The sequence below is a fragment of the Nothobranchius furzeri genome, chromosome 5 (genome assembly GCF_043380555.1).
Source record: "Nothobranchius furzeri strain GRZ-AD chromosome 5, NfurGRZ-RIMD1, whole genome shotgun sequence".
Lineage (NCBI taxonomy): Eukaryota > Metazoa > Chordata > Actinopteri > Cyprinodontiformes > Nothobranchiidae > Nothobranchius > Nothobranchius furzeri.
Window position 1 is genome coordinate 9,787,599 of NC_091745.1, and position 24,215 is coordinate 9,811,813.

Genomic DNA, 24,215 nt, shown 5'->3' on the forward strand with positions numbered 1-24,215 from the left:
CTGTCATGTGATGTGATATATTGTAACTAGAAAACTTTTACCTTGTCTAAGCTGACCCAAGAAGAGTATAAAAAGAGCAGCTAGAAGCAGAGCTGACACATAGTTGGGGCAGACGACAGTGAGAGACAGAGCAGATTTGGGATAGAGGAAGGTCAGTTTTTGGAAGAGTTAGTGAGCGTGTGTTAGAGGGCATTAACCTGAAGCTGAAGAAGACTTAAGAGTTGGTGTAAGTCAACTCATTATTTTTAGTTAATTATTAGGATTAATTTATCCTTGGGGGTTGGATCAGTCTTATATCTACCCATTTTTTGTATTTTTTAATCTTGTAATAAACTTTTTGAAAAAGAATCCACATTGCTGATTCTTAAAGGTCCTCTTTAAAGGTTCAAGTGGGAGCTCCGACCTGAACAATAAGGAGAGGTAAGCACATTAATTACAGGTTCCTGAATTATCAGGATTTGCTTTACGGTTTGTGAAAGATTAAGAAAAAGAAGCCTTAAGTAAAGAAGCTAGTCTTCTCCTCTCCCGTGAGTAACGAGATGTCTTAAGGATGAAAAGCCAAAACATTAGTAGGTTAAAATAGGCTCTGTTTGCAAGTGTGAAAAAGTCTCCGCCAGCGTGGGAAGGTTGGATTAATTAGATTAATTGATAAATCTACGTTAGCCTGATCAACTAACAAGAATCATTTTCTAGTTACCACCGCCCACAAAAGCTGACAGAGATGCAAATTAATCCTAATATAACCCAAAGAATTGTCAGCGATGGATAGCCACCCGCTAAACTTTGCCCTAGTATCTAAAACCACTAGATAATGGGAGAAATTAAAAAAGAAAGTGTGTTATCACAAAAGAACAAGTATGGTATATCATCTCTCCTTAAAATAGGAAACTAGTTCTAATTAGGGAGTCCAAACCAGGGTCGAATACAATAAAACTCACCGACGCCCCACGAACCCTGAGAAAGCAGCGCAGTCTTATAAGTTCTAACGGAACCAGGTTTTAAAGGAACCGATAAATAGGACACGCTCGAGACAAATTTGTTATGGGTTACTCCTCCTGATTGTTTTAATGCATGTTTTTTCTTTCTCTGTGTAGGTTGGCTGTGGCTCTTCCTGCTGTTCCTGCCCCTCTTTGGAGCATCGGGGAATGCCGCAGCTGACTGCAATTTCCTGATTGCCACACCATGTATTTAAGCAGCTGCTTCCTGTGCATGGTGTGGCGTTGTTGTGAAGAGTTTCTGGTGTTTAGAGCATAGCTTTGTTTCGAGTCTGTGGTAGTTTTGTTTTGTATTACCCGTGAAGTCCTTTTCCCACTTATGTGGTGATTTTTTGTTATTAAAAGTAATCAGTATAGGATCTGGTCATCCTGTCTCCTGCATTTGGGTTTATTCCTGTGTACCCTCGCGTGACATTACAACGCCACCAGAAACGCTGAGCCACCAGGAAGGCGGTCCTTGTCATCCCGGGATGGCAAGCCAGGCGTGACGAGTGCCCCCACTTCAGCACCGCGGGGCGTAGACTCGAAGGCACAAACAAGCAGTTAGGGGGGCATCCATCAGGGATTGGGATCGTGCCTGAAACTGCAGACTTGACCCTACGTTCCAAGGCCCAGCGGTTAGCCCCAAGTACCAGGACAGGAGGAACGATGGTGGTGGTACCCGGGACCTCTGTCGACCTGCAGTCCTGCTGATATTGTCGGGACAAGGCGTCAGGTTTGATGTTTTTGCTGCCAGGGCGATAAGAGAGGGTGAAGTTGAAACGGTCAAAAAACAGAGCCCACCGGGCTTGGCGTGGATTAAGTCGCTTAGCCGTGCGAATGTACTCAAGGTTCTTGTGGTCTGTCCACACCAGAAAAGGCTGTCTTGCACCCTCCAGCCAGTGGCGCCATTCATCAAGGGCTAGCTTAACAGCTAGCAACTCTCTGTTCCCTATGTCGTAGTTTCTCTCTGCAGGATTGAGCTTGCAGGAGAAATACGCGCAGGGATGAACTTTGTTATCAGACGCTCTCTGTGACAACACGGCCCCCACCCCAGACTCAGACGCATCGACCTCCACAATAAACTGTTTGGAGGGGTCAGGCTGTGTCAGGATAGGAGCCGTAGAGAAACGTCTTTTAAGCTCAGTAAAAGCCCTATTGGCTCCAACGTCCCAGACAAAACGTACCTGAGCTGAGGTGAGTTTATGGAGAGGTGCAGCCACGCCACTGAACCCTTTGATGAAACGTCTGTAGAAGTTAGCAAACCCCAAGAAGCGCTGGAGTTGCTTACGATCCGCGGGGACAGGCCAATCGAGAACAGCTTGTACCTTAGCCTCGTCCATCTGCACTGAACCAGGAGAAACCACATGCCCAAGGAACTTGGTTTGTGTTGTGTGGAACTCACATTTCTCCGCCTTGCAGAACAGCTGGTTCTCGAGAAGACGCTGCAATACGGCTCTGACGTGCTGCACATGAGTGTCTCGGTCTGGGGAAAATATCAAGATATCATCCAAATAAACAAACACAAATTTGTTGATCATGTCCTTGAGAACGTCATTTATGAGGCATTGGAAAACTGCGGGCGCATTGGTGAGACCAAACGGCATGACCAAATACTCAAAATGGCCATTGGGAGTATTGAAAGCAGTCTTCCACTCATCTCCCTCACGAATACGAACCAAATGGTAAGCGCTCTGCAGGTCCAGCTTTGTGAAGATCTGAGCCCCCCTGAGAAGATCAAAAGCAGACTGTAACAGAGGCAAAGGGTAAGTGTTCCGGACTGTAATAGCATTCAGCCCTCTGTAGTCAATGCAGGGCCGTAAGCCCCCATCCCGCTTGCCCACAAAGAAGAATCCCGCCCCAGCTGGCGATGAGGATGGGCGAATGATCCCAGCCTGCAGGCTCTCCTGTAGGTACTCCTCCATGGCCGCACGCTCAGGGATGACGGTCAGTTTAAGTTCTGGTTTCCATCCTCAGACCAACGGGCAAGTGGAGCGGTTTAATCAGGACTTGGAGACCACTCTACGAGCTATGTGCTCTAAGAACCACTCGACCTGGTCCTCACAGCTCCCTTGGGCAGAATATTCCCATAATTCTCTTGTGAACTCTACCGGTTTCTCCCCTTTTCAGGCTGCCTATGGTTATCAGCCCCCACTTTTCCCCCATCAGGAGAGGTCTGCATCGGCCTCCGGCCCTGCCGCGTTTGTACGACGCTGTCGGCGCACTTGGGTGGACTACCGCTCTCGTCTGGTCCAGAATCAGGAACGGTTCACCGCAGTGGCGAACCGTCGGAGATCAGCCGCACCCGACTACAAGGTGGGAGACAAGGTTTGGCTTGCCTCGACAGATGTGCCATTGAAAGGGGGTTTGAGAAAGCTCCTTCCTCGGTACATCGGCCCCTATTCAGTGTCCAGGGTCATCAACCCGGTGGCGGTCAGGTTGGACCTTCCTCGCTCCCTGCGGATCCACCCTGTTTTCCACGTGAGCAAGCTTAAGCCCTTTGTGACTAGCCCCTTGCATCCGCCCCCTGCGGCTCCGCCTGCTCCTCGCCTTGTGGACGGTGGCCCGGTCTTCAAGGTGAACAAGCTCCTGGCCTCTCGGAGGGTGGGTCGGGGCATCCAGTACCTGGTGGATTGGGAGGGTTACGGCCCGGCGGACCGCCAGTGGGTCCCCGAACGCCACGTCCTGTGCCGTGACCTGATCGCCCGTTTTCACCGGGACAACCCTGATCAGCCTCGTCGTCCGTCTGGAAGCCGGACCTTGTGAGGGGGGTTATGTTATGGGTTACTCCTCCTGATTGTTTTAATGCATGTTTTTTCTTTCTCTGTGTAGGTTGGCTGTGGCTCTTCCTGCTGTTCCTGCCCCTCTTTGGAGCATCGGGGAATGCCGCAGCTGACTGCAATTTCCTGATTGCCACACCATGTATTTAAGCAGCTGCTTCCTGTGCATGGTGTGGCGTTGTTGTGAAGAGTTTCTGGTGTTTAGAGCATAGCTTTGTTTCGAGTCTGTGGTAGTTTTGTTTTGTATTACCCGTGAAGTCCTTTTCCCACTTATGTGGTGATTTTTTGTTATTAAAAGTAATCAGTATAGGATCTGGTCATCCTGTCTCCTGCATTTGGGTTTATTCCTGTGTACCCTCGCGTGACAAAATTCATTTCACAGATTAATCAAAACATTTCATTTAGTGTTCATAAACATTCGTTCATCAACCAAATTATTCTTTAATGACTAATTAACCTATAAGTTTTAATTGTTCACATCACATTTAAGAGTTCATTGTTTGATTTAGCAACTAATCCGAGCTGAGAGTGTTCACTTTATTCATAGACATGAAGAGCCCTGTAGAACGATAAGGGAAATGTGGGGCCTTTAGAAGGGAACATCATTGTTGACAATAGGTTATGTGTTCAGAGCTGCAGAGAGGCTCTGAACCCCAGCTGATGGGATGAAGGCAGGCAGATTGAAAGCAACACATGAAGACTCCTGTCTCCATGTCGACCAGATATTGAAGGGTCAAACTGTATTTGAAAACTGACCATTACTGGACATTACACAGGGTTAATGAAAGGTCACCCAGCCCCTATCACCCCCTGTGGCCAGAATATTTCATTTGCAACTCAGAGTGGCCTAATAGTATATGGCTGCAGACCCGGAGACCGCAAAATTAGGCCCAACACAAATTCAGGCCGACTGCAGATTCAGAATTCTTGAGCGTGAGTATTTGAAGTGTGGCATGAGAGTGTGTGAAGAGGGTCAGATTGCTATAAAACCATGGGGTGGCGCTTTCTCTAAAACAGTAGAAGACTGAGTCTGCAGTCGGCCTGACTCTGGGGTCTCCAGGTCTGCAGCAATACCCTACTCAACTGGCCAATCACTCTGTTGGGACTTAGAAAAACTTGAGCTGGAAGTTGTGCAAATGCAGGGATGGGCATAGATATTCTGCTGGGGTGGGGCTGGGTTGGTGCCTTCGGAGTCCGTGAGGCTCTGTGATGCTGCTGCTTTGGGCCCTGGCAGGATGGGCTGGGGTCTCCATGCTCTGGGTGGCATTTTGACAACAGAGTTGCCTATTGGGGCCAGTGGGGGAGCTGGCTCCCTGGAGGGCTAAGCCCAACCAGCCATTCCTCCCCATCCCCACACATTTTTCTCCTCCTGCTCCCTCACATCATCACACAAACATGCACATAGGATCTTGGGGGTGGACAAGTCAGGGAGTGCGGGTATGGACCCCATTTCCGCATTTCTGTGGCAACCTGCCCCCCAATTTTATCTGTACCTTAAACACTTCCACCAACGAAATTCCACGCAAACACACACTTAGGGCCTTGGGAGTGAACACATCCAACGGCATTTGGCAGGGGGATTTCTCAGCCTCATCCCGAGTGCCGGTGCCCACTTCCAATTTTAAACTGCACTTAGACACCGAGGGCTGTGGGTGCAAGTGGGGTGATGTGGTGGCATCAGCTGGCATAGGCCAGACGATGCCCGCACTGCCCGCTCACCACAGCCATGGAATAAACCTCATCAACACTCACTAACACCATATTGAAGCAGGTGGAGGGAGACTAGGGGTCTTAGCACACCTCTGTTGTCGCTTGGCTTCCTGGGGCTGGAGGCTAGGAGGGAGATCCGGCCGTCCGGTTGGGGTCTGGGGTGGTGGATTGCTGTGCTCAGCGTTGGGCGGGGGGACCTGCTGATCAGCACCCCAGCAGAAAGGGTCGAACTCTTGGAACCGGAAATGGCTGTACCCCATGAGCAGCAGCTCCGGGACCAGAGTGAATAGGGTGTGTATGGGGAGCATGAGTGGGTGTCCGGCATGCATTTTTGTAAGTCTTTGGTTGTATGTGTATGTGTGAGCGGGAGGGTGTGTGTGACTGTGTTTGTGTATGACTGTATATGTCAGGTGGGGCCTTTGACTCCTCCCTTCCCCTGGGACTTCTTTTGATGATATAGATCCTCGTCTCCCCTCTCCCTGCCACACCTGGTGTGGAGTGTTGTGCCTTGGTCTGCCTGGGTCGTGGCTCCCGGGTCAGGGAGTTTAAGATTTTTGGCATCTGCCTGACCAATCCCGGTGGCTGCCTGGTGAGGTCTGGGTCCCTGGGCTCTGCTGGGTCCCCAGCTGGGATGGTCACCCTTGGGTCCCGGGTCATTGGGTCCCGGGCTCGGCCGGCTAGGGGGTGGGAGGCTGCGGGTGGGCCTGTGGGCTTGCCGCCGATATCTCCCGGACTCTGCCGGCTGCAGTTTGTGGCCCCCCGGGGCGATCCTCTGCGCCTCTCGAGGGGAGCGGGGCTTTTCTGGTCGCAGTCTCCCTGGAGTTCCTGTGCTCTGGGGCAACTCCTGGATCTCTGGGACTTGGAGCTCCCTCCGTCTCCTGCACATCTTTAGGGGGCAGATCTGTGGCCCCTCACACTCTCTATTGGACGCTCCTATAGATAAACCTTACATAAGCAAGCACGTGTACACACACAGGTGCTCACATGGTGCTCTCATAAGTATGGACTTGGGCACGTTCAATACAGGTCTTAAGGCTATGGTGGGCACTTAATGCACTGTGATTTATTATCGTGTGATTGTTCAGTTAAACAATGTTGATTATATATTTCTTCATCAAGTTGACGCAGTGATAGTTTGATCTTGTTGTATTGTTGTTGTGTCCCTTTTTTTCTTTTTTTTCTTCTCTCTTTCTGCATTTCTAGAAGCAGATTATTGTTCATTATTGTTTATTTTTGTGGAACAGCCCCCCACCTTTTGACTGACAGACAGCAGCTCTTCCTCCTGAACCAGAACTGCAGGAAAGCTCTTATTATACAACTTCTTGGTAAATTTTAAAATTATTATATTAATAGCTTTATTCAATGCTTGGTGGGGTTTATAGAATTATTAACATTCCAAAAAAATTAACATATTGACTGTAAATAACCATTGTTTTTTCACAATCTAAATAACAGATTACTTTGCCTTGTACCAGTAAAATCAATTTGGTTACATTACTGCTAAACTACTAATTCCTTTCAGATAATGATAAAGCAAAATTTTAGCTTGATCAATCAATCAATCAATCATCAATCAATCAATCAATCAGTTGTTACGATTCATTAGTTACATCTTACGTAGGAAACCATCAAAGGTGAGATTCCATAGAAAATATGAAATCAATTTGATGTATCTTTGAATATTACTTTAAACAGAAGATCGGAACTTTTTATTGCAGGGATTAGGTAACACTTCATATTAACCCGGAGACAATAGAGAGAGAGAGACCAGTTTTAAAGTTTAAGAAGATTTATTTCTAAATAATTTAAAACAAGGCTAACTAACTCTAGACACTCTGTGTGATGAATGGATCTAGGTGTTAATGAGGCAAGATAGATGGTGTAAATGTGGAATGTTGTTATCAGAACTCTTGTTTCCGGAGAAGCATTAGTTCTGTGTGGGAGCTAATGTTTTTGCTCTAAATTACAGTCGGAGTTTCAAAAAACCACATTCAGACTTTAGCTTGCCGTTCTACATACCCTTGACGGAGACCTCTGTTGTAGATTCAGAATGCCAGGTCCTCGGACCCCTCTTTGGTACCGGAGCTGATGAAACAGCGTACGGTACGACAGACTAGTCTTGGATTGCCTCCAGGTAAGCGACAGTTGTTTGACAGCATCAGCGGGACCCTGAAGGGTCAGTAAGTTCAGCTTTTACTCTGAAGGACTGTTGCGTCAGGTGTAGCTTGCAACAGGTTTTATAATCCAGTTGGTCAAGGTTCTTTGTGGTTAAAAAGTTACGAGTGGTCGGCACGAAACTCTAGAACGTTTGAACTCAGTTAAGGGTGACGTGGGAATTAGTTTTATAATTCAGATGTTTTGATTTATGGTCGAATCAGAATTTGACAACAAAAATAAACACTGCACAGACCACGCGTCAGAAAGGAAAGCTCTGATTAGAGAGAAAAAAGAATGTGTCATGTGATTCTGTACCAAGTTAATTCTTATACAAAACTACTGATTACAGTATTGTAATTCAAGTAATTAACATTGTCATTTCACGGATTGATTTAACATTGAGCTTCACATGATTATTTGGACTAACAAAGTTATTTGATTATTGTTTAATAGAGTTATTATGACATTCTCTTGAGCTGTAGGGGGAGGCAAATAGCTAGTTGAAACAGTTTAGATGCAGAGCATCAAAGGCCGTGAGCAATATCTCAAGGAGATTAGTTCTTCATGAGGAGAGAGGGGGAGATGACCTTTAGGTGAAAAACAGTCCCTTCAGGACGCTACACAATGCTTTATTTATATAGCGCCTTCCTTACCCATTACGGGAGGTCAAGGCGCTGAAGAACAAAATACAATCATGATAAAAGAAATTAAAACATTGAACATGAAACAACAGAATAAAATGCAAAAAATCAAAACTACATAAAAATAAGCCAACTTCAAGCATGTTCAGGAAATGCCAAACGACAAAAATGGGTTTTCAGGTGACAAAGACTGGCAAAGAAGTAGACCACCTAATTGACTGTCGAAGCTGGTTCCAGAGTGACGGTGTCGGTGCAGGATCGGCTCGGGGTCCTTTGACTGCAGACGACGTCGCATTACTGCAAATCTACTGGGCTTTCACACATACGTTTTGGAAAGACATCAGCAGTTTTGTTAATAAATTCTTGTTTGTTAACACCTAAATGTTTTCTTTATAATAGTAATTTGTTAATAAAACACCATATTATCTTTGTTTTGTAAAGAATGTGAAACTGCATAAAACCAACATCGGACTGACAAAAAATAGAACAGTTCTTATATGTGAAGCCATATCTGTTTGTATTAACGTGGAGTTCGTCTGTATATTTCCTTAGTTGTTATATAAATACATTCTTTGATTCAAAATATTGCTTGGTGTCTTTCAGTAAAGTTCTTATACTTTATTTTGCTCCATTTCATCAACATCAAGAGCTTTTGAGGGTCACCGTTTATCATTTGCTTATATTTTATATTTCCTTTAGAAATTAAAACATATTTTCTCCAAAAAGTGTTGATTTTTGGACTACAGGACTACAACCACTAAGACTACAGCCGCAAATTTGTTCTGACCAAAATCATAACGTGATAACGTCACTTCCGTAAGCTTCATGTTCAGCCAATCAACTACTTTGACGTCATCGGCAGTCGAAGGACCCCAAGCCGATCCTGCACCCGAGCAGATCCTGTACCGACACCGGCGCTAGAAATTAAAAAGCCTGGTCTCCACGAGTCCGACACCTAGTACGAGGGACAGCATGCAGGCCCTGATCAGAGGAGCGCAGAGAACGTGATGGGACATATCGTTTCAGGAGCGCTGCCAAGTAGAGGGGCGCCTCCATGAAAAGAATTTAAAACAAACACCAGAAGTTTAAAACACCCCCGATAAAAGACTGGACGCCAGTGTAGGGAGGCCAGCACTGGACTGATGTGGTCCCTTTTCCTGGCTCCAGTGATTAAATCAAATCAAATCAAATCACTTTTATTGTCACGTCACATGTGCAGGTACACTGGTACAGTACATGCGGGTGAAATTCTTGTGTGCGAGCTTCACAGCAACAGAGTTGTGCAAAAATACAGTAATGTAAAAACAAGTATGTAAAAACAAGTATGTAAAAACAAGATTATGATGCTGACACAACAGTAAATGTTTCATTATTCAAAAATTTCTGAATTTTGAGAGATAATCTTTGTAAAATAATGAAAGTTTATCCAAAGGTGCATTTTTAGGCATTCCAAGTTTTTCCTCCTCTTGTCTCTTCACTGTTGCATCAGTTCCATCTCTCCTTTAGAACAATTAAAAATCATAGATTGTGCCAGCAGCAGTACAAGTTACTGAGTTAGTGGGGTGTCATTTAAAACTAGACTGTGGCAAGTGGGCCTCAGATATAAAAGTAAACTATGGTGTGACTTCAGTCCACAAGGTTCTTCATTTCTGGAGAGTAAAACAGAACGTTCATTTTAAAAACTAAATATGGACAATATAATTGACAACATGGTTCTTTTTCATTGTGGTCATAGACTACTGATGAATGGAAGCACCTGAGCCTTTTAGGACTTTCCTGTCCTGTTTTGCACACTTCACACAATGTGAATGTGTCTCAAGGGACAGAGCAGCTATCTCAGGAAAACATCAGTAAATCAAAGATCAATGTGAAGCACAATGCTGTTGTTCCTGCACTACTGGCCTTCCTATTAGGATAAAGTAATTCAATACCACGAGGAGACAAACACACACTTACTCACACAGACTGAAGAGAAGCCAATTAAGATCGACTGTTCACTTAACATGTCACACTGTCATATTCTGCTGCGATATGGGGATCAAGGGTAAATCTAATGCCGTAGGAGGTCAAAACTGGCATTCTCCCACACAGCAGCTCATCTTCACCTCAGGGAACAACATTCAGGCTTGTTAACACATGTCACATCTAATTCCATTTCCTTTAAATAATTGTAAATTTAAGTCAATTGTGCAGTGACCACTGAGGCAAAAACGTTGCGGTTCAGGGTCATTGTTAGGAGACACTTTCGGGTCATTTTTTGCTGAAAGCTTTAATTAAAAAATCTGTTCGACTAGTTTCGCAGACATGCCACTCTCTAAAATTAGTGAACTAATTGTTTAAATAGTTATTCAAGCAATGTTATTAGGCCTATTTTTGCCAGTTAATGCATTATTAAATAGAGATTTATAGAGAAATGTGTAATAGGAAGATGCTCATATAAAAGCCAACTCCTTCTATGTCACAAAATTTGCAATGATGGACTCACCCTAAAGCAAATGGTGGCAGTGGATAAGTCACTTTGCTGTTAGCCAATCTGAGGCGAGATGTTTGTATATCCATCCATCCATTGTCTGAACCCGCTTTGTCCATGTAGAGTCGCGGGGGGACTGGTGCCTATCTCCAGCGGCCAATGGGCAATCGGGCGGGGTACACAGGTGGGGTGCTGTCACAGGGCAACACAAAGACACACAGGACAAACATTCACACACACACACACACACACACACCTAAGGACAATTTAGACAGACCTATTAGCCTCAGTCATGTTTTTGGGCTATGGGAGGAAGTCGGAGCACCCGGAGAAAACCCACTCATGCACAGGGAGAACATGCAAACTCCAAGCAGAAAGATCCCAGGCTGGGAAGCGAACCCAGGACCTTCTTGATGCAAGGCAACAGCTCTAACCACTGTTCCACTGCGCAGCATGTTTGTAAATCATGAATATTAATGAGTAAGACTTGTAACCCTTCAGTTTTCTGCTCCCGTCTCCTCCTGCTAACTTCTGCTTCCTGAAACGGGACCAAAAGAAGTGTTTTTATTTCCACAGGAAACAACTTATAAGGAATTCATTCCGGGAAGAGACCACAGCAGATTTGTTGAAATAACGGGTGAATGATAGTTTTAAGGAAAACAGCGTTGTAATTTAAAGTTTCTATTAGTCGTTATTAAATATTAATGAAATATCCAAATATAAAAACTAAACTTTGAAGCACTAGAAGCAAAATTAAATAGTTTATATATTCTCAAGTAAACAGTTCTAAATGGTTATTTCGTGTATAAAATCATACCCACTTTTCCAAACACTAGTGATGTGGATGTCTAAAAACACATTTTGTAAACAAAACAACATTTTAATACAACATACTATGTAAGTACAGGAGAAAGTTTTATAATATGGAGAAATGCATGATGTTTATTGTTTTTTCATGATACTTTAAGATAAATTATTGTATTATATGCTACACTTTCATTTAGCACATAAAATATTCACTTGAATATATCCTTAGTGTAATGAAAACCAGCCATAGCCTGAAAGACCACTGAGGGCATTTGAAGACAGGTGCACACTTTGCTCTCTGTCTTATTGCTTTGCTGTTGCTCTTTTCTCTGAAGGGAAGAAAGAGGAAAGGCAGCTGCACTAATAAGTTCAGTTCTATCTGTCGGCTGCACTCGGTACGACTAGGGTTACTTCTTTGTGTGCCCCAATGTCACTCTGCTTCCCAATTACCAAAAGTACACACACATACACACTCATTCATGTATATTCAGGAGGAATTTTAAGTAACCTCTGTTAAATTCATGAAAGAGGGATCGTTCTTTAAAACTAGAGGTGATCTCCTCACCTTTTAAACGGTTATTCACACATTAAAGAACACATGCATTTAACGCTGAAGGCTGGAACTTAAGTCACCTCTTTCTGAAATGTCTCAAACCTAAGTTTTTAGTATATTTTAAAGGAAATATGATGTTATCCAGCATTATTTATATTGTAATGCAAACATGTATATGAAAGTTGATGAGATGTTTACAAGCAAAGGAAATATTTTAAGTTTATTCTTAAGTTTAAGTTTAAACTAGCAATTAAATTAATTGCTATTTTAGATGACATTATTTTACTTTGTCTCTAAAAGTTTTAACTTTGCAGGTGACATTTGACTGGTATTTACTCGCAGAGGAGCACTGCCTCAGACTGTGGTGGATGCTGACTTTCTGCACACATCAGTTTCTGTTTGGCTGCTGGCACCTAAATGCCAACTCCTATTCCTACACCACTGGAGTTAAAAAGTCTGCACAGTCGCATCCACAAACAGACACCGAACAACTGGGAATGTGTCATATCATATGCAGTAATCAGCCAGAAGTTGGATTTGAGATCAGTTCATTACCTGCACACAAAACGTCAGAGCTGGCAGAATCAAATCCGCTCCAAAAGCGCCATTAAGATAACACCGACAAAATAACTGCTGGTGTTAGGGAAGGTGACAAAACCGTGTGTGTCACCTTTCAAATCCCAACCTTCCTAATTCATGTTAAGGTTACATGTGGTCCCCTCAATATTCTCTGCAGCGCCGAGCCTTTTGGAGGGCCATCAGATGATGCTTGGGACTACAGTCAGCTCTGAAAAAGTGAAATGCCAGGCAGATAAAGCAGCTAGACATCCGCAAACACACTCACACAGTGACATTTTAGATCTTTGCAGAGAATCTGGGGCTGTAACTAACAGCTATACTCCAAATGCAAGCCTTCCTAATTCATCTCCTCCTTCTATATCTGCAGGAGCCCTCTTGCTACTATCAAACTTTGAGCACAAAAACTCATTTTTTTCCACCTTTACTGTCATTTGAATTGACTTATGGTAACGATTCTACACGTTTTGTCTGGTGTTTAAATCGCCTCTGGTGAAAGATGCCTTTGGAGCTAACTCCCGCTGAGATTATCACTACTCCCTTTAATGAAGTAATTTGAGTCAGGCAGCCGCATTCCAGTCTCTGAACAGCCAATCAAAAGCACCAGAGATTTTTCTGCTCTGGCAGATGCCAAGATGATGGCAACGGCAGACATTGACGGGCTGAGAGATGGAGGAGGATAAGATGAGGGGAAAAAAAGAATAAAATAAGTCAGACACCAACGGGCTTATAAAATGGAATACATTGACTTGTAATAAATAAGAGGCTGAAACAAAGGAGCGGTGTAATATGCAGGTAGATTACAATAAAGTAGAAAGGCAAGCATAAATGACAGGACCTGCTGTTTATTTCACATAATAATTTAACCAACACAAAAACAAAACAATGAAACGATGGCAGAAAGCAGGAATCTTGCTAGAAACTAAGGATGTAAACATAAAATCCATCATTTAAAGCAAATCAGATTCTACTTTCTGTAACTTTGAATAAACAAACCAGAGATGTCTGTATTAACCTTTTACTTTGAATTCAAGCTGTGAGTTTCACACAGATATTGCAATATAAAGACACCACCATCCGTTTGATTACAGCCAAAAATAATCGTTATAGAATAAAATCCTGTAAACGTGTATGTGTGCTAGTTGTTTATCACACATCTGGAATGAAACATAAACAGTGAAATAACAATAGAGGAGAAAAATGGAGATGCTGTTTAGCAACAAGCAGGTTCAATTCAATTCAGTGTATGCATAATCACAATCACAACAAGAGCCGTCTCAAGGCACTTCACACAGTAAACATTCCAGTACAGGTCAGTTCATTAAGCCAATCAGTAAAACGGTTCCTATATAAGGAACCTAGCAGGTTGCATCGAGTCACTGACTAGTGTCAGAGTCTTTACAGCAATCCTCATCACTTATGGGCGAGAAATTTTTATTTATCATTAACTCTTCAGCAACTTTTTTATAACAACAATGTTTTATTTATCATCCTGCTTTAACATATAAAAACGATTTAAAAGTTGGATTGATGGATGGATGATGAATGACCCGCACTTGTGTAGCTCCTTTCAGAGTCAGAGGACTCCCAAGCGCTTTAAACTACAGTGAATCATTCATCCATTCACACACACATTCATACACTGATGGTTATAGGCTACACCACAGCTGCACTGGGGCACACTGACAGAGGATGGAAGTACAGACGGATGGATGATGGACAGATGAATGGATGAACGAATGGATGGATGAACATATGGATGAATGAATGGATAGATGGATGAACAGATGAATGGATGGACAGAGGGACATATGGATGAACTTACTGGATGGATGGATGGATGGATGGATGACTGAACAGATGAATGGATGGATAGATGGACGTATTGGATGGATGAATGAATGAACATATGGATGAATGAATAGATGGATGGATGGATGGATGGATGGATGGATGGATGGATGGATGGATGGATGGATAGATGGGCATATGGATGGATGGATAGATGGATGGATGGATGGATGGATGGATGGATGTGTCACAAGATGAGCTAGGAGGAGGTTTGGACCCAAAATGCAGAGAACCCAGACGACACGAGGCAGGGGGGAGTTATAAAGTTAAATCCCTTTATTTTGAAGGGAACAAAAATCATCCAAAGGGGCAGGAAGCCAAAAACCAATGTCCTGAGATCCTGGAGACAAACTCAAAATCCAAAAGGGTAGGAAGCCTAAAACATACATCCAAAATCCTAATAAGTACAATCCTTGAGACCTAGAGACTAAGAGCTCCGTTAAAGAGCAGACATGGAGATATCAAAACCTAGAGACAAGCGAGGGAACGAGACAGCGCTGACAACAAACAATGGACCGACCAATACAATGAGACACAGACAGGGTTTTATACACTGGGGAGGATGAGAGGGAGATGAGCTGCAGGTGTGCGGGGAGAGAGAGACCAGGTGAACTCAATTAACTAATTAGGGAGGAAACCAACATGACCTAAGAGTAAAACCTAAAGACCTGAAGAGCAGCAAACATAACTAATATTCTAAGGGGGGAGCTGAAACTAAAGGAAAACACTACAGAAAGAAAAACTACAGGGGCGTGACTAAAGGGGACCACGGGAGCACTGGACCTAGGAGGGGGATACCTGAGGAGGGTGACCTAGAGAACTGAAGATCTGGGGACAAACGAGGGACACAAGGAGACACATGAGGAAGATGCAGACAAGGACACATGAGGGCACTAGGAGACACAAAAGGAGAACCTAGAGAGGGATGGAGAACACAGGGAGACACATGAGGGGAGACGCAGACGCAGACCATGATAGGATGGATGGATGGATGAATGAACAGATGAATGGATGGATAGATGGACGTTTGGATGGATGGATGGATGGATGGATGGATGAATGAACAGATGAATGGATGGATGGATGGATGAATGTATGGATGAATGAACAGATGAATGGATGGATGGATGAACATATGGATGAATGAACAGATGAATGGATGGATGGATAAATAGATGGATGAACAGATGCCTCTAGGTTACATGTTTGTTGGAAAACCTGATAAGTGAATGAAGTGCATTCCACTCCACTACAGTAGGTGGCGACATGCAGTGTTGGCATTCTTCTGGTTGGCTTATAGCAGCACAGACAGTAAACAAATGCTGGCGAGAGTGAAGCAGACGGAGTTAAAACAGGATATGCACATTGGCCGAAGGAATAGACAACAACAACACTGCAGCACAGCTTATTTGGTACGAATTGTACTGTTTGATGGTGTTACGGGTACTACTTTGTGGTGATGCTGTTATCAGAAGACTGCTTCCAATGATCTTGTCTTGAAAACAAATCATTAAAATGTTTTCTTCGTGCCTCCAAACAACAGTCTATTGGACATAGCCAAGTGGTGTTTAGTGCTTTATTGTTTACTCCGGCAATGTGGGTTTCCACGTTCAGCAGAGGTGTCACAAGGAGAATTCCCGAGGGGAGGGGTGAGTGTTCCATGTCCATGTTTGTGATTAACACCTAGCTTGTTTGCAGATTTGCTAGAACAGTTTTAAGACAATAGTTTGGATTTCTGATGATGCACGTAAACGCACTGACTGGTCTCAGACTTTGAACTTGAATATAGTTGTTTTTAATCCAGAATAACGATTTTCATGCTGTTCAGGATTTTTTTGTCTGTGTTCTGATGAAATTAGTTTATGGAGGGAAATTGGAATCAGAGACAATAATCATCATTCATCAGCCTTCAAAATCAGAATCAACACATCTCTAATAATGTTATGATGCAGATCTTATTGTGAAAAAACACACAAATAAACAACAACACGTTATATAATGTCATTATCTGTTTAATTAAAAAGACAGGAAATGTGTGATGGAAAGTAAAGCCCTTCTTTTCCACTTCCATAAGTTTAGTGATGCTAAGTAGCAGCCAAGTGCTGCTAACTGATCATCAGCACAGGTCCACACTTCAATAATAATGGAAGATTAAAAAGTTTGCTTCTTTGTTGTTGTTATTTGAGAAAAGCAACATTTGCTGCTAACCAATAAAATAAATAGTTAAATATATTTTAAAACACTTTAGAGTTTGTTAATCTCCACTGAGAAAGACTATTCCTGAGTAAAAAAAAATCTTACATGAAATTATATTATTTCTTAATAAATTAAAAGCATAAACTAAAGCCTAAGAGATCTGCATCTGGCTCTGCAGATAACTGGATCAGTCCAGTATAGAAATGAACCTGAATGAAATGCTTCAGTGAGGTCTGATGAGATCTGGGCACAAACAAAAAGTTCAAAAACAATCAGACGAGGTACACTAAGGCAAAAGTAGTTGAATCAAGCTAGGTCATGCTATAAATTGTTACAGCCTACCTAATGCCCTCGACGGAAAACATGTTTTGCCTAAACAAAACCAGCACTGGCTTTCCACGAACGTTGTAAAGGAAAGGGGGGAAATGCATAGAGTAACAGACATGTGCAGTGGTTTTAGGCAGGTGTAAAAAATGCTGTAAACAAAGAAATGCTTTCAGACATTAAATCTTGAGTGTTTATTTCCATCCATTTACAAATACAAAGTGAGTGGCCTCAAACGTTACACAAAAGCCATGTATTCTGCATAAAAAAATAACATAAAGTCCCGATGTGATGGTGTGGCCCCACAGGGTCCTGATCCCAACATCATGGAGTGTGTCTGAGATTACATGAAGAGACAGAAGGATGTGAGGAAGCCTACATCCACAGAATGTCTGTGGTGTAGTTCTCCAACACGTCTAGAACAACCTAGCAGCCCAGTTCCTTCAGCAGCTGTGTTCAAGTGTATAGCTAGAAGAATTGATGCTGTTTTAAAGGCAAAGGGTGACCACACCAGATACTGATTTGATTTATCTTTTGTTCATTCACTGTTTTTTGTGGATTGATGAAAAAGAAATCATTACAACTTCCATTTTTAAAAGAATTATGCTCACAGCAATTTTTCGCGCTTGCCTAACATTTTTGCACAATAACGTAAAAAAAAGCAAGAAGGGAAAATTAAATCAACAATAAAACCAGCAAAAAAAACAGGGCAGGAAAAAACTGAAAAAAATATATACCTATAAAAAATTATAAAAAACAATCATTAACCAGCTCAGACAAACTTAAAAAGGAGCTCAGAAATGAGAAAGGAAGCATAAGTGGAGGGAACCATAGGGTTGCCGTGGCAACTGAAATTAGAACCAGAGACAACAAGAGGAATGTGAATGTGTGGGAACGACCCAGGTGAGACAGCCTGAAAGGGAAATAAAGACACATAAAGAGATGGAGAAAGAAAAAATAAAAGATTTGGAAGAAAATGAAAACATTTTTAGGGTTTTCATTGAACACTTTTACTTCAAGGTATCAATTAGGGCCGGTCCTAGTTATGCAGCTCTAATTGTAGTCAGTGTCAACATTTCTTTACTTCCCTACTGCATCAATAAATTAAAAGGATGCATTCAACCTTTACAGAAAGTGAGGATGAAAAATGAAGGAGCGAGAACAGTTGTAGAGCTTCATCTATGTAATCCACAAATGATCAGCTGAACTCTTTTATAACCTTGTGGTGAATTGAGTTGAACAATAAACAGCTATTAAGCACCGTTCGGTCTCCTGAGAGGTTTCCAAGAGACAGATAATGCTAGCTGGTGGCTGGCAGTTTATAGGGTCTGGTGTTAAGACCTAAATGTCAATGCAGGTCTCAAGGGAAGGAATAGTTAAGGCATGAAGATCTAAAAGGCTCGTCACATATGGCTGGCCAGCTGTCACATCTGCCTGTTCATATTTAAGCCAGTAACAACTGCACCTAGACTAAAGCAGCCGCAGAGTATTGGGTGAGCAATAAATGTCAGCTGACTGAGCTACAGTATAACTAAAGGCTACCACAATAAAACTCACTGACTGAGAACAGGCCCGGGGCCTCATTTATCAAGCTTGCTTACGCACAAAACCGGGTCGGAAAACTGCGTAAGCAACTTTCCACGCAAACTTTGGGATTCATGAAAGAAAACTTAGCAGAAAAATGTGCACAACTTTAAGTTGACTAAGGACCTGGCTTACGCACATTTTGGACATGGAGAGCACCTGCAGAGCAGCTGCTGAGAAGATACAATTATGAAATCCTGTATGGGGTGCCATTTGTAAAGTCAAACAGTCATAATCTAACAGCAATATTTTTGGTTATTTAGCAAATCATAAGAGAAAAAATTGGGAGTTCACTTTTTCTAAGTCATATTTTCACCATGTTATTCATACATTTATAAATGTTAAAGTTTCCAAATAAATATTTAGTTAGCAAGCTAATTACTTAATTTATAGTTAAATATTTATTTTGCAAACTAAATATTTAGGACTGATCTAAATATTTAGTTTGTAAAATAAATATTTAATTCACTAACTAAATATTTAATTTACTATTTAAATATTTATTTTGGAACAAAATATTTAATTTGTAAATTAAATATTTATTTTGTAGATTCAATATTTATTTTCCAAAATAAATATTTAGATCCCAGCTAAATATTTATTTTGGAGCTAAACATTTAGTTTGCAAAATCAGTATTTGGGAAATAAATATTTAAGTCTGACCCAAAAATATAGTGTGGAGCTAAATAGCATCGTGGAAAATAAATATTTAGCTGGTACTTAAACATTTAGCTAATATGCAAATTCGCCTGCCAATAAGCGGAAGTTGGTTACCAAAACAAAAGCTGGATCTCACTAACCTCTTTATAAACTCTTGCTCCGAACCAGAACTTATTTTATATCTGGTTCTATTCTTCTGAACATGTCCGACATGTTGGCTGAAAACATAGGACGAGCCGTTCTTACAGCAATACGGTCTTTTACAAATGAATCGCCACCAGCATCCGTCACAGAACCACCTCAACCAGTGGTAAGATCATGACTGACCCGTATTAGCCTTAGCCCAACTAGCTATAGCGCTAGCTAAGCTAAAACTGTTATATAAATGCTTTTTAAATTCTTTTTAGCGGGGAATTTGTGTATTTCTGACTGTTGGGTTAACGTTTTATCTAGCTAAACGATATTTCTTTTAAAAACAGGTTTCCTCTCGGACCACCGATGCAAATCTGAGACCAATCGTTGCAACCACCTCTAATGGAGGAGCATCGAGCCGCTCGGTAAGCATTTTCTCCAGTTTCCAAAATATGGCAAGCCCTTTGAACATTAATCAACAATTCATTTTTAATATTGTAATAACTATTTTAGCTTATACAAATATTACATTTACTAGTCATATTTGAAAATAAAGACATACACAGCTATACTGTTATAAATCCTCGCGCTGTGACTGCACGGCGTATGAGGCGCGTCCCCCGGGTGGCGGATGGGGGGTACACCGCAAGGTGGCGTGGACCAACGAAGTCTAGGGGAAGGACACCCCAACAGAAAACCACTGGTCCTCCAAGCATGGGGGTTGGGCAGAAGGTTAACAACCTACTCCTGGAAAAACAAACCTGTTACAGAAACAACGGACATCATATTGCAAAACAACCAGGGTGGGGCAGGGATCATGACCGGCATCATGACGATGGTGGGTCAAAGCCTTAGGGAAGCCCAGCGTCTGACAAGATCTCTTGTGACACCCAAAAATGTTCTCACCATCGGACATTGGAATGTGAGAACTATGTATAGAGGTGGAGCGGCGGCGCAGATTGCGAGAAGGATGGAGGGATACCAGCTGGATGTACTTGGAATCAGCGAATGCAGATTGACGGGAGCGGGCAGGGTGAGGATGGCTTCAGGACAGACAATGTTATACAGTGGGGATGAGGAACTGCATAAGGGTGGTGTTGGCATCATGTTGAGTCAACAAGCTGAGAAGTTACTCATGGAATGGACACCCATCAACAAGAGAATCATAACAGCAAGATTCTACTCAAGATACAGGAGGGTAACCATCATTCAAGTGTACGCCCCACATAATGAGAAGGAAGATGAGGAGAAAGAACAGTTCTACCAGGAACTACAGGAAGCATTGGATGGTTGCAACAGGAATGACATCATCATCGTCATGGGAGACCTCAATGCTAAAGTTGGAAGTGACAACAGTGGGTATGAAAGATCAATGGGGGTACATGGATTGGGGATTCAGAATGACAATGGAGTACGATTATGTGAGTTCTGCCAGATAAATGGGCTTGTTATCACAGGTACACTATTCCCCCATAAAGACATCCACAAGGCAACATGGGTATCTGCGGATGACAGTGTAAGAAATCAGATTGACCATCTTCTGATAAGTGGCCAATGGAGATCTTCCGTCCTTGACTCACGAGCACAAAGAGGAGCTAATGTTGGCAGTGACCACTACCTGGTGAGGACGCGCATCAGATTACGGCTCAATAGGTACAAGGTCAACAATATCAAGCAGAAAATAGACGTGGAACGCCTTGGAGATGACGAGACAAGAAAGAAATACTGCGAAGCAGTGAAGAGTAGGCTGGAGGAGAACAGGAGAGAAAGTGAGGATATGGAGGAAATGTGGGAGCAGCTGAAGAACGCCTACGTTAGGTCAGCAGAAGAAGTGCTCGGCTTCAGGAAAAGAAAGAACAAGCCGTGGATCAGCAATAACACCTGGAAACTGATCGATGAGAGAAAAACTATCAAGACAAAGACTGACAGTACCCGCTCAGAACGAATCAAGAATAAATTGAGGAATGAGTACAGGGAGAAGGACAGAGAAGTGAAAAAAGTGTCAGAGAGGACAAGAGGATGTGGATGTCAGAGAAGGCAGAGAGAGCTCAAAAGGCAGCGGAAAAAGGATGGCAGAAAGAACTGTATAACATTGTGAGACAACTAACAGGTCAGAACACCAGGCAGGCAGCAGCGGTCAGGAGCAAGAACGGGGAGCTGCTGAAGAATAAGGAAGCCAGACTAATGAGGTGGAAGGAACACTTTAAGGAAGTGCTCAACAGGGAGCAACCAGAAGAACCACCACAAAAGGAGGAGGAACAGGATGAGCTGGATATTCCAACTAAAGCTCCAACAATGGAAGAGATCAAGACTGCATTGAAGGCCCTTAAAAACGGAAAAGCCCCTGGTATAGACCAAATTTCAGCTGAAATGTTGAAAGTAGACATCGAACGAACCAGCTTAGAGTTAAAACGAATCCTTGACATCATTTGGGCAAAAGAAATAGTGCCAACCCAATGGGCCAAAGGGCTCATCTGCAAAATCCCTAAGAAAGACGACCTTCAGGAATGCGGGAACTGGAAAGAAGTTACGCTGTTGCCTTTGGCCAGCAAGGTGCTTAGTAAGATCCTGATCAACAGAATTCAAACAGGAGTTAATCCATCACTGAGGAAAGAACAAGCTGGCTTTAGGAAAGGAAGAGGAGCTGTGGACCAGATATTCATTCTTAGGAATATCTTGGAACAGGTCAATGAATGGAACGCAACATTGTACATCCACTTTGTTGACTTTGAAAAGGCATTCGACTCCGTTCATCGAGAAAGCCTTTGGACTATCATGCGCCAATATGGAATTCCCCCTAAGCTGATTCAGATGGTCAAGATCCTGTACGCAGACTTTCAGTGCGCCGTCATTGATGAAAATGAAATAACAGACTGGTTTCCAGTGACAACAGGAGTGAAACAAGGGTGCTGTATGTCAGGATTTTTGTTCCTACTGGTGATAGATTGGGTCATGAGGAGAACTGTGGAGGGTAAAAGAACCGGAATCAGATGGAACTTCATGACCATGCTGGAGGACCTAGACTATGCAGATGACATTGCCCTACTGTCCTCAATAATGGCACATCTTCAACACAAAACAACTAGGCTGGAGAAGAATGCAGCTAAAGTTGGACTGAGGCTGAATGCTGGAAAGTGTAGGATCATGAAGGTGAACAGTAAGAGGGAAGATAAGCTGAAAGTGGGAGAAAGAGAAGTGGAGGAGGTGGAGAGCTTCACATACCTGGGGGCAAGTGTCACTAAAGATGGTGGAGGCACCGCGTATATCAAGAGGAGGGTCGGATTGGTAAGTGTAAGGCACAGACAGCTTTCAAACATCTGGATGGCCAGTGACATCAGCAAAAAGACAAAGACTTCTCTGTTCAAAAGCCTCGTACTGTCAGTGCTACTATATGGATGTGAGACATGGAAACTGACAAAGGGAGAAGAAAAGAAACTCGACGCCTTCCAAACGAAGTGCCTAAGGAGGATCTTTAAGATCCGGTGGCAACAGCATGTTTCCAACAAGACAGTGCTAGAGATGGCACAGACAGAGAGGATCAGCGATGAGGTGAGGAGGAGGAGATGGAACTGGATCGGCCATGTGCTGCGAAAGGAGGAGACGAGCGACTGTGCTGTGGCTCTAGGTTGGGCACCTGAAGGTCGAAGGAAAAGAGGCCGACCTAAAACAACTTGGCGGCAAGTGGCTGAGGCAGAGAGAAACAGAGCAGGATGGTGTTCATGGAAATCAACAAGAAGTGCAGCTGGAAACTGATCCCTGTGGAAAAATGATGTCCTTGCCTTATGTGTCTCCTGGCACAAAGAGAAATGATGATGATACTGTTATAAATTATATTTAATGTCATCCATATAATACCTGGAAGTTTGGCTATCCGGGAAATCTCAAGATCCTTACCCTAACCTAACACTAACCCTAACTTCAAAGGGGGCAATTTTAACAATTATTCGGCAAGCTGGATATGTTCCAAATATCAATAAATCCATTAGATTTTAGTAAAAATAAATATTCCAAATAGCCAATACCATTATTACTATTCACAATGCACATATAAGATATCTTGAAAGTAATTCTAAGACAAATGTCGCATATAAACATCATTCCAGCTATCTATTTTTGTATTTTACATCTGAACATATTTTTCAACTTGTACTATTTTAACTTTAGATGGGCAGAACTACAATCTTAAATGGCATAATTATATTCTGACCATCTGTTTTGGAATTGTTCATTCCTCCTATCCATAATGCTGTTTTTGACAGCTTGAAATTGCAATCAAAAACAATTTCAACTAGATAGATTTCAGTTTCTACTATAATGTCCATTCAAGACAGAAAGAACCATAAGTGCTCAAATGTAAGCAAAAAGTAAAATACTGCTGCTTCTAATATTAAATGTAACTACACTGTTTACAAACACATTTATGGTGACAATGTTTACACCTCACTCCATTCATTAGATATTAATCTAATGATCCACAATTTAACTAACACAAATATTATTTTTATTTTTCTGCTTTTTAGGTTCATGAGAACACTAACCACCCAGAACTCCAGCAAGACGCCAATTACTCGGTGAGTGTTGGATATTTTTCTAGAGTTGATTGTGTTACCACTTTTAATTGCTTATTCTAATAATTACCTTGTTGATAACAAGAATACATTATTTGGGCGACGGTGGCACAGGAGTTAAGAGCTCGCCCCGTAATCTGAAGGTTGCAGGTTCGAGCCCTACTCAGTCGGTCGCTGTCGTTGTGTCCTTGGGCAAGACACTTAACCCACCTTGCCTGCTAGTGGTGGTCGG